We start from the raw sequence: 12,426 nt of genomic DNA, 5'->3' as shown, positions 1-12,426 counted from the left end.
ACAGAATCGATTCTCATTTTCAAAAAATCGATTTTTTTTCTGGTGCGTGTGTGCCTTCTCAGCCACCGTAGTGCTAGGCAAAACAAGGAAACAGCTTTGACTATGTACAGGCATGCTAGTAAAGCTATAGCGGGTTGTGTAGTGTACGGTATTTGTTGTTGCACCGCTGAAGTATGAAGTCCAAACGGCTCCGCGGTCTTTGAAAGCAACACTTTAGATTTTACCGTCAACCCAACCCGAGTTAGAATGGGCTTGATCGTTTGCACACGCATAAAGACGCTACAGATGATATTCGGGAGTTACAGTGATTATAACTCACGGTAAAATAAAGTTACAATAAAAAATAAAAATATAGCCGCAAGCGGCGATAGGCGGGTTCACACTAGGCATTTTGGCCTCAATAGGCAAAAGGAAGCCCAAAAGGTCCTTTAGACCTAAAAGTAAAAAGAAGCTGTTTGGGTTTGGCCAGTGTGTGCTCTACAGATAGTGTGTGATGATATCTGCATGTGTCAGAAAGGGAGACACAGAAATAGCACATCTGGCTAGGGCTGCATCTATGTGAACAATATAAGAAGACCTGCATGTGTCTATACATGATTGGGCCTGTATATTACCGACAGAGAGAGATTGAGGGAGCCAGAGACTATGCTTTGTTAATTCACTCTTTTACCTAGCACGCCTAACATGACTGCCCGTGTATTCAAAGTATGAATGTAGTCTGCAAAGCCTGGCCTTACATGACTGGCATGACTGACATAACTGATATGACTGGCATGACTGTAATGACATCACTGGCATGACGAACAAAAGTAAAATGACTGATATGACTGACATAACTGGCATGATTTGATGATTTGACTGACATGACTTATATGACTGACATAACTGGACTGACATGACTGATATGACTGGACTGAAATTATTGGCATGACATGACTTATGTGACTGGCGGAACATGACTGGCATGACTGACATAACTGACATGACTGGACTGACATGACTGGCATGTCTGATATGACTGATACGACTGACATCACTGGCATGACTGACATATACTATACATATACTATAGATATGCATACAAACTATCCATACATTTAGGTAGAAGTGTGTATGTGTGTGTGGTAGTGTATGTACTCAAACTGTCAGGAATGTCACCTGATTGCCCCTGCTCAGCTGTTCCCCATCACCACACACACTTAAACCCTTCCGCTCCACCTGCCAGACGCGAAGTATTGCCAACCATGTTGCATACCAAGCATTACTCCCTGTTACTGTTTACCCTGTGTACAACCTGATCCGCATTCGGGAGGGTGACGAGTGGAAGACAGCCTTTGTGACTGCGCGCGGCCACTACGAGTACCTGGTAATGCCGTATGGATTATCCAACAGCCCTTCAGTGTTTCAAGCTTTCATGGACGAGATCTTCCGTGATATGATTGATCAGTTTGTGTTCGTTTACATAGATGACATCCTGGTATATTCCCCTTCTGTCACTGAACATGTTCAGTACGTCGCGGCCGTCTTGCAGCGCTTGCGGGAGAACGGACTGTACGTCAAGGTGGAGAAGTGTGAGTTCCACGTTTCCACGGTTTCCTTCCTCGGATGCACCCTCTCCCCTGGCCGTATTAGTATGGATGCCGACAAGGTAGATGCCGTGGTAAACTGGCCAATACCCCGTTCCGTGAAAGACCTACAATGGTTTTTGGGTTTTGCTAATTTCTGTCGCCGGTTTATTCGGGGTTTCGGGTCTGTGGCTGCTCCCCTCACCGATCTTCTGAAAGGAGGCAAGAAACGCCGGTTCTCATGGTCCTATAAAGAGGAACAAGCATTTAACTCGTTAAAGACAGCGTTCACCAGTGCACCCATATTACACCTCCCAGATCCACAACTATCCTTCATAGTGGAGGTTGACGCGTCAGAGGTGGGTGTGGGAGCGGTGTTATCACAAAGACAGGGAAATCCTCCGAAATTGTATCCCTGTGCCTACTTCTCAAGGAAACTAAAGCCTGCGGAAATGAACTATGATGTAGGGGATCGAGAACTCCTAGTCATGAAACTCGCACTAGAGCAGTGGCGTCACTGGCTGGAGGGTGCAGAACTGCCCTTCGTAGTATACACTGACCATAAAAACTTGGAGTACATTAAATCCGCCCAACGTCTGAATCCACGACAAGCACGGTGGGCGTTGTTCTTTTCCCTCTTCCGGTTTACAGTTTGCTTCAGACCCGGCTCCAAGAACACCAAGGCGGATGCCCTATCACAGATATACGAAAAATCGCCTAGCGAAAAGGTACCTGAACGTATCCTAAAGGACTCCTGTTTCCTCAATCTCATCCGTTGGGATTTACAAGACGACTTAGACAAAGCGCTGCGTGCGGATTCGGGCCCTGAGGATGTTCCTGAAAGAAAACAGTACGTCCCTGTGTCCATGAGAGGACAGCTCCTTCAACTCGCTCACGACTTGCCCAGTACGGGTCATCCTGGCATCACACGGACGAAACTCCTCCTCGCTCGAAAGTATTGGTGGCCGTCGTGGGAGGAGGACATCCGCGATTATGTGCTCGCATGTGAAGTATGCGCCAAATCACGCACCCCCCGTACACTACCCACTGGTAAACTCCTCCCATTAAATGTTCCCCGCCAACCATAGTCTCATCTCGCGGTGGATTTCGTTACTGACCTGCCCGTTTCGGGAGGTAACACTGTCATTTTCGTTATAGTAGACAGGTTTTCAAAGATGTGTCTGCTGATTCCTCGCCCTAAACTACCCACGGCCATGGAGACAGCCGCGGACATCTTCCACTATGTCTTTCGTATCTACGGACTACCAGAAGACATTGTGTCGGATCGAGGAGTACAGTTCACTTCGCGTGTCTGGACCCAGTTCTGTAAGGCACTCGGTCAGCCTTACCTCGGGATATCACCCCCAGTCTAACGGTGAGGTTGAGAGGTACAATCAGGAATTGGGTCGATTCTTACGTCAATACTGCATGTCACGGAGGGATTGGCACAAATATCTTCCCTGGGCTGAATATGCACGCAACTCTATAATTCACTCCTCTACGAAAATCACTCCCTTCCAGTGTGTGTATGGATACCAGCCCCCATTCTTCCCGTGGGAAGAAACTCCCTCTGACGTCCCGACCCTGGACGACTGGCTAAAGAACAGTGCCCGCACCTGGGAGCTCGCGCACGTACAGTTGCGGCGTGCTCTCCATACACGTCGTATGAACGCGGACCGTCGTCGTCTCCCGGCTCTGATATATCACCCAGGTCAGTGTGTATGGCTCTCGACAAGAAACCTCAACCTGCGTTTACCCTGCCGCAAGCTCAGCCCCTGTTACATCGGGCCATTCAAAATCCTTAGGAGGGTCAATGCTGTTACGTACAGACTACTCCTGCCCCCGCAGTATCGCATTCACCCTACGTTCCATGTGTCTCTCCTTAAGCCTGTTCACTACAGCCCCATGTCTGTCTCCACTGTGTCGGACCGTCCCCCGGAGCCTCTGGATGTTGATGGTCGTCCGGCGTACATTGTACGGGAGCTGCTGGAGTCCCGACGTCATCGCGGGGGTCTCCAGTACCTTGTCGATTGGGAGGGCTTTGGTCCGGAAGAAAGAGCCTGGGTGCCTGCGTGGGATGTTCTCTGTCCCTCGCTCATCTCAGACTTCCACGCTGCCCATCCACATTTCCCTGCCCCCAGGGGGCGTGGCCGTCCGCCTTCACGTCGTGGAGCGTCTAGAGACGCTCCGTTGAGGAGGGGTAATGTCAGGAATGTCACCTGATTGCCCCTGCTCAGCTGTTCCCCATCACCACGCCCACATTCCACACACACTTAAACCCTTCCGCTCCACCTGCCAGATGCGAAGTATTGCCAACCATGTTGCATACCAAGCGTTACTCCCTGTTACTGTTTACCCTGTGTACTGACCTCTGCCTGTTTCCTAGACCTCGTCTCCTGCTTAACCCTCGGATACCTCACGGACTCTGCCTACCCGTCACAACCCCAGACCGACCTGACTACCGCCACGTAGCTACGAGAGTTTCTCGTCACACCACCATTGTTTACTCGCACGCTACCACTGTGCCAGTGTATTTAAATAAAAGCCTCGAGCTTTCGCACCAGGATCCCTCTCCGTGTCTTTCAATCGTTACACAAACTATGACAACATATACTAATACATATACATACAAAAGCATACATAGAAACTATACATACATATAGGTATAAAGGTGTGTGTCTGTGTGTTTGAGAGAGAGACAAAAAAGAATGTAATGGGGAAGTTGTTCGCACTACTGCAAGAAATCAAAAGAGTCAAATTGCATGTTTCCAAGTGGAATTATGTAGGGCAGGGGTGCCCACAGTTTTCAGCTTGCGAGCTACTTATAAGATGACCAAGTCAGAAAGATCAACCGGGGTGGCGGCGAATGTAATTTGTTGAGCGGGGCGGGGGGGGGGGGGGGGGGGGGGGGGGGGGTGGCGAACGTAATTTGTTGAGTGGATTGCAGATTGGCTACCGTGAATGTCAATCAAAATACAACCGTCAGTGCAGATGTGCGATTCATCTACTACTATTTTATGTGACGCGATCTACGCACATTCCTTCGCGATCGACCGACACTTCCTTCGCGATCGACCGGTCGATCGCGATCGACGTAATGAGCACCCCTGATGTAGGGGATATACTTGCTTTTTTTGCAATAGCGCCCCCCAGTGGCCAATCGACACCCGGCTGGAGTATGTCATAGGGGGTGTGCACTTGCCCACACCCAAGAGGTTTCGTGCAGATTGACCAATAATAAGCCTGTCAAACGCGTGCCAATCACTGATTGGCCGATTACATCAGCCATTTTGGAAGTACGGCATGTCTAGGCCCATAGATGATGTCTGTCAAGTTTCATGTTCATCGGCCAATCTGAGTGCATGGGGCAAATTTTTGCATGTTATAGCGCCCCCTAGCAGGTGAGGTATGGCAACCTCTGCGAGCTGCCCCAGACCCTCAGGGGGAAGCTGTCTGTGAAGTGTCATCTCATTGCATGCAAGTTTTCTTCAGTTAGAGCTCCATAAGCGCAAAATTTACAATTGAGTTTACGCCCCCTCATTTCATTGACTTATACTGACTAGGTAGTGAAGAAATTAGCATTTTTGTTGGATACATTTTAAAGGTCAGACTCTTCTGAACGTTTTGATACCGCGTATGTGCACATATGTGAAAAATCCAGGGACTAGTTCGCGCTAAAAAATATGTGCGATTTTGCACATTATGCAAATTAACTCGAAATCTAAGTGGGCGGAGCTTGATGGTTGTATATTAATAGTCCTATTGAATTTAGTCAAGGAATGTATAGGAACTGGAATTTTGGTTCTAGGACCTACGGTATGGGAGATATGGACCAAAAGTCAACATGGTCTGCTATAGCGCCAACATCAGGCCAATTTGGGTCCCTGTATGGCAGGGGTACTCAACTGGCGGACCGCGGTCCGGATCCGGACCCGAACGCAGTCCTGTCCGGACCCTCTCTCATTCCTGATTAACTGGATACGGACCAAAACAAAACCGGAGCATTTATTTCAGGGCTATTGAGGGTCCGCGCAGCGAAAATGACGTAATCGCTGTGGGTCCGCGTGTCGGTTCGAGAGGTTGTGCACCTCTCGAATTTTGTAACTTCAGCGCAATGAACAAAGTCACGTTTTCAGGGTTCATACACCTTTATAAGGTGGAATTAAAGCACTTGTACGTCACTTTCAAGGTCCATTTCAATATTTCCCAGCATGTTAAACATAATTAAGTTAAATATTTATACATATACTCGAAATAATTCGCTTTTTATCACATTATTTAATGGTTGTTTATTTAAAAAACGCCCAATCTTCACGTCTTCACGTTCTCTCATGTTTCGTCCTGGAATTACAAGAGGCTCGTATTTGTTAACCTAATACAAGAGAACTATTCAGTCAGACAGCTATTTGTTGTGAAACCAAGTAGTTACAATTTCAAGCATTTTAAAGTACTTTAACCTAAATTCCAGCACTTTTCAAACCTGAAACATATAGCAACATTAAAATTGGCCAGGTAAATGTTCATTCCCCTGTTTTGAGGGGTGTTTCTACCACATATCTACCCCCCCCCCGCTCAACAACTTACGTTCGCCACCCCCGCCGCACCGGACCTCAGGTCACAGGTATCTGCCAAAATTGGACCGCGGGCAAATTTAGTTGAGTACGCCTGCTGTATGGGAATCTGGTCCTTGGAGTTAACTGAACCTTTTTGCTAAGTTTGGGGTTTCTAGGCATTACGGTCTAGGCTGCACAATACGTTTTAGGTAAAAAAATGGGACAAAGAATAAGAAGAAAGAAAAATCCTAAATATAGCCGCAAGCGGCGATAGGCGGGTTCACACACAAATAGGCATTTTGGCCTCAATAGGCAAAAGGAAGCCCCGAAAGGTCCTTTAGAACCTGTTTGGGTTTGGCCAGTGTGTACTCTACAGATAGTGTGTGATGACATCTGCTTGTGTCAGAAAGGGAGACAGAAATAGCACATCTGGCTAGGGCTGCATCTATGTGAACAATATAGGAAGGCGTGCATGTGTCTATACATGATTGGGCCTGTATATTACAGACAGAGAGAGATTGAGGGAGCCAGAGACTATGCTTTGTTAATTCACTCCTTTCACACCTAGCACGCCTACCATGACTGCCCGTGTATTCAAAGTATGAATGTAGTCTGCAAAGCCTGGCATTACATGACTGACATGACTGGCATGACTGACATAACTGATATGACTGGCATGACTGGAATGACTTCACTGGCATGATGAACAAAAATAACATGACTGATATGACTGACAACTGGCATGACTGGAATGAGTGACATGTCTAGCATGACTGTAATGGCATGACTGATATGAGTGACATGACTGGCATGACATGACTGATATGACTGACATCTGCGTGTGTCAGAAAAGGAGACACAGAAATAGCACATCTGGCTAGGGTTGCATCTATGTGACCAATATAGGAAGGCCTGCCTGTGTCTATACATGATTGGGCCTGTATATTACCGACAGAGAGAGATTGAGGGAGCCAGAGCCAGAGACTATGCTTTGTTAATTCACTCCTTGCACACCTTGCACGCCTAACATGACTGTCCGTGTATTCAAAGTATGAATGTGGACTGACATGACTGATATGACTGACATGACTGTAATGATTTGATGATTTGACTGACATGACTTATATGACTGACATGACTGATATGATTGGACTGAAATGATTGGCATGACACGACTTAATTGACTGGCAGAACACGACTGACATGACTGGCATGACTGACATGACTGATATAACTGACATGACTGGACTGACATAACTGGCATGGCATGCCTGATATGACTGATACGACTGACATTGCTGGCATGACCGACATATACTATACATATACTATAAATATGCATACAAACTATACATACATTTAGATAGATGTGTGTGTGTGTGTGTGTGTGTGTGTGTGTATGTGTGTGTGTTTGTGGTAGTGTATGTTCTGACATTAATCAGATTAAGCAAATAAAGTCACCCAATGTCAAATGTCTTGAATCTCAAAAAGATATGCAGGGGCCCATGGGCCATATAGGATATGAGCATTGTTTAGAGTAAATAATTAACCCTGGATTTGAATACATGTAGCGTGCTCTGAAGTATCAGTGTCCATTTAACTGGCTTATGAGTCACCAAGGCCCAAAAGGTCACAAAGCATTGTAATGGCAAAACAATTCAGATAATAGATCTAAATCACTTGCTGAGTTTATCTTAGTGCAGGGCCTGAATTTCAGTGCGGGATTGCGGGAATTGCGCACTCTTTCTTCGATTCCCGCAATTTTATCCATAATAATGCGGGAAACTCCCGCACACAATTACAGCGAAAACGTTCAGCAAAACAATAGCTCTGTTTGTATTGTGAGACGGACAGATAGTCGGACAGACCGACGTCCGTACTGGACGCTGCACTCGGCGCTCTCACTCTTCCTAGCACCGCAGCGGCGGCGACGTTGACCAAACTAATCCTCGGAGTCACAGACAGGTGACGGTAGTAAACTAAAGCAGCAGTCCAAACATATGTTTCAGTCCAACTGGCCAAGAATATATCCTTGGCTCGAACTTAATAGCGGTGAAATGAGCTGCTCGATTTGTAAAAAGTACGGTGCTGTGCCTTTTACCAGCCGATGCTACAAAACATCGACTTTAAGTCACCACTCGGCTAGTGTCTCTCATACAGCAGCACTGAAAGAAAGCGCGAGGCTGATCTGGAGGTGGTCAATAACGGAGGAGAAGGGCAGAAAAACAGATTACTAGGGTTGCCAACTTTATCACTGAGTGAGATTTGATTTTAGGAGGGAGGGAGGGAGGGGGGTGGCGGCGTGTGTGTGTGTGTAAATTGTTGGGGGGGTGTAAAATGGACACATTTAAGTATTATATCAGAGCGATATAAGCGAACTAGTAACTCATTGAATCATAGATGTAGATCAGAGGTAAATAAACTAGATTTTCTTCAGCGTGAGAAATCAAATGTATGGCGTTTGTGCGTGTGAAGACGGTCAAATGCGTGTCGCACGCTCATTGCGTGAGAGTTGGCAACCCTGGATTACTGCAATGCATAAAATTCTGCCTGATGCCCAGTCAGCTGACTGTGATGTGATGACACATTTCAGCACACAAAACAGATGTAAAATTAAGTTATAACAAGCCTAACCAATGTATGCTAATTTCAGCTTGGCCCTCCAAGAGAGCAGTTGGAATGTTTTTTTTTTTTTTTTTCGAAAAGAAAGACCAAGGAGAGGACAGATCAGGGTAAAGAACAACCAAGAGAAAGTTACAATGTATATATATTAAATACATATATATATATATATATGTGTGTGTGTGTGTGTATATATATATATATATATATATATATATATATATATATATATATATATATATATATATATATATATATATATATATATATCTTGTTGAAGCACAGCAAGACCTGTATTTAGGTTCACCAGAAGTATCCCCCAAAATGTAGAAATCCCCCTTATGTGACACATTTAAGGGGGGAATTCCCACTCATTTTGAAAAATGAATTTCAGGCCCTGTTAGTGTGTCTTTGGATGGCAAAAATAAGCTAAACATCAGTTAGTGTGTTGGAAATGGCTAGAGAACTGTGTATATGAAGCATAATTGTCCTGTGTGTGAATGTGTATGGAGAAAAACGCTAATAAAAAAAACGCTAACAATTACACAATAGGGTTCCCACACTGTGTGTGAACCCTAATAAGAAGAAAAACTCGAGCAATTACAATAGGTTTCCCACACTACGTGTGTGAACCCTAAAAATACCAGCAATTACAATAGGTTTCCCACACTATGTGTGTGAACCCTAATAAGAAAAAATACCAGCAATTACAATAGGTTTCCCACACTACGTGTGTGAACCCTAATAACTTAGTTCATTGAGCACTCTAGTTTTGTCGTAACTAGATATTTAGACATAATACAGCTGCAATACTGCAAAGTCGTGGTCAAAGGTGAACTTCGTTATAGCCAGTGTGTATTTTATTTAAAATAATTAACAACCCTTGAGCCAGTGTGGCTTTGGACATAGTTAATGCCATTTGCCGTGATAGATAATTAAAGTCTAGCTCTTATTTATGCATAGAAACGTAAATCGACAACATAATCGTTTTTTAATCTAATCATTAGGATATGAAAGAATCGAGAAAAATCGAATTGTGACCCCAAGAATCGATTCTGAATCGAATCGTGGGATTCCCAAAGATTTGCAGCCCTATTTGCCAGTGTCACACCTGGCTCCGCCCCCTCTCTGTCTGTCTAGCCCGGCTCCTCCTTCCCTGGTCTTCTGTTTAGTTCCGCCTCTCGTTTTGTCTCATTGGTTTCAGCTGTAGCTTGTCTGTGTTCGTTTGGGTGTGTATCTATTCTTTGTTTTCCAGGGGGCTATTCCACGAAGCGAGCTTATGAAAGCAGCGCTTATTAGAGTGAGCTTCGCTTGAGTTAGCCAAACAGTTCACTTCCGTCTAGTTCTGTTCCACTAACGAAATCCAGACGCAACCTGTTCCTACTAATTCAAGCCAGGCTTTTGAAATCGGCGATCATGCGCGTGCACACAGTATTTACACAGCCTCACTAATCGATATTCGAAAAGGCAAGAAAATGTCGAAAGCTGAAGGGACGAGCAGCTTTTTTGCTTCTTTTGCTGAACATGAGCTACTTATACGTCTGTATGATGAATATAAATACATTACTACGAAGAAAGGCAACACGTCCTGTATTTATAAAGCCAGATAAGCTGTCTGGCAAAATATTGCAGACAGACTAAATGCGTGAGCATATAATTTAATCCATTCATTGGCATTTTAAAAGTGTTATAGTAAATTAATCATGTTAATTAATAATTTCCTGATTTAGAAGTAACATGAGCGGGGTTAAGAGAACGTGGCAGCAGGTCAAGGTGAAATATAAAAATATACTCCAGAATGGTAAGTACAGTTGATTAGTCCAATGTGCAGCAAAAGGTAAAACACCATTTTAAATAACTGTATAAAATATTTTAGCAACCAGAAAGAAAACTGCTACTGCTGCTACTGGTGGTGGGCCTCCTGTAGCAGCCCTGACTCCTGCAGAAGACCTTGCTTTGGAGCAAAACAGTGGACTCCCCATCATTGTGGGAATTGAAGGAGGAACATCATCTGATCCTGTCTGTCCTCATGATACACAGCCATATGTTAAAGGTAGGTTCAGTTGTTTCTCAGATTTTACATTTTTGTTCTTACAGGCTACATTGTAGTATTATTGTATTCTTGATTACTAAAATTTTACAGTGGTGGGGGGTGTGCTGACTCTTTTGGACCCTCCTGTATTTGACAATGATGTGAGTACCATAAACCAGCCTATTTCTTATAGCTGAACCCTGAGGACCGTTAACATTTACGTGTCTTAATTTGTTGTTTGCAGGGGGAGATTGCTGGACCATCCAGGATGGTACAGGAGGATGAGGACACAGTGTCTGCCTGTTCAGAAAGGCCAGCTGTAAGGCGTGTGTGTCTATGTATCTGTCTGTTAATGTGCTGTGTGATCTCATGATTTGTGTTGTGTTTAAAGGAAATGGGAGAACAGAGAGAAGACCCTCAGGCCTCCACGTTCAGAGCTCACACCTCTACAAGAGAACAAGTGAGTAGTAGTTATGCAGTTCAACATGAATAAATACTTCTCAATCTTGACTATACTTCTGTCTTGAAGGAATCTGAGATTAGTGAGATCTACAAAAGGTACTTAAAAAGATGTATTTGCAAAAATGTCTCACTTTGATATGCTTGTTTTTGCAAGCCAAGTAAATCAAAGTTTCTTCTGTCCACAGGCTCAGCAAGACAATCAATAAATTTCTCTTTCCAAAAGAAAAGGTGTCTTGTTTTGTGTTAATGAACAAATGCAAACAAAATATTCCCTTAACTAAAGTAAGTGTTTGCATACATGTCCCTCACAGCTCTACCATCCATGTGGTCTGCAATTAAAATGTTGTCTTCCCATTGCTCCAACTGCACTCTTGGCATTACTCCTTTTTGCAGTATTGCCACATTGTGCAAAACTGCACAGGGTGCTACAATATCACAGGCTCTCTCAGGGGTGACTGAGATGGCGCAAGCAGTTAAATCTACTCTTTAACTGTCCAAATGCCATCTCAATGCATGCCCTTGTCTTTGAATGTGCACGAACCTCCTCTCGGCATCTGTTGTAGGGTCTGCACATGGGGTAAGGAGAAAAGGTTGGCAGGGGTAACCCCCATCCCCAAGCAGTAAGCCAGGAAAAGCACCTACGATTATAAGGAGAAGAGTTAAACACTGAGGCCAAATCTGCACGATTTTGTGTGGTTGGAGTATTCTTACCTTCGGCAAACCTCTGTGCCAGTGAGGAGGCACGAAATATTGTGCACCGAGCCGGGCCATTTTGCCTCAATGTTAGAGAATAGAAATTGGTGCAAACCATCTAGAACAATGGCAAAAGTGACAAAGGGTGAAAGTTGTTCAAACCCATGGAGCGACATGCTTTACAATTTCTGTTGGGTAGGCAAAACTTGCATGTACCTGTACATTGATGCTGTGAAATGATTTTCAGTTCACATAGTCTGCTTCCATGGGTCCAGATGGAGCCTTTATCCTGATGTGAGTGCAGTCTATAGCACCAATGACATTTGGAAATCCTGGAGAATTCAATTTGTTTTGAATTGAATGAATTTTAGCATGAAATAGTTGATCAAGATGAATACAGAGCACTTCGGTAAGTGCTCTGGATAAGAGCATCTTTTAAAGTCAAATAAATTTAACTCCAAGTTACTGCTATTCTGAAAAATCTTCTTTTATGGGAAGG

General features: G+C 44.5%; 1 long non-coding RNA gene across 1 annotated transcript; it reads left to right on the top strand.

The window, feature by feature from the left end:
- Window positions 1-9,772: 9,772 nt before the first annotated feature.
- Window positions 9,773-11,319, top strand: LOC143513877 (uncharacterized). Its single transcript, XR_013130700.1, has 3 exons — window positions 9,773-10,793; window positions 10,884-10,933; window positions 11,017-11,319. It is a non-coding gene; the product is annotated as an uncharacterized LOC143513877 (long non-coding RNA).
- Window positions 11,320-12,426: the final 1,107 nt, after the last annotated feature.

Source organism: Brachyhypopomus gauderio, chromosome 5 (genome assembly GCF_052324685.1).
Source record: "Brachyhypopomus gauderio isolate BG-103 chromosome 5, BGAUD_0.2, whole genome shotgun sequence".
NCBI lineage: Eukaryota > Metazoa > Chordata > Actinopteri > Gymnotiformes > Hypopomidae > Brachyhypopomus > Brachyhypopomus gauderio.
This window is presented reverse-complemented; position numbering and strand designations above follow the sequence as displayed.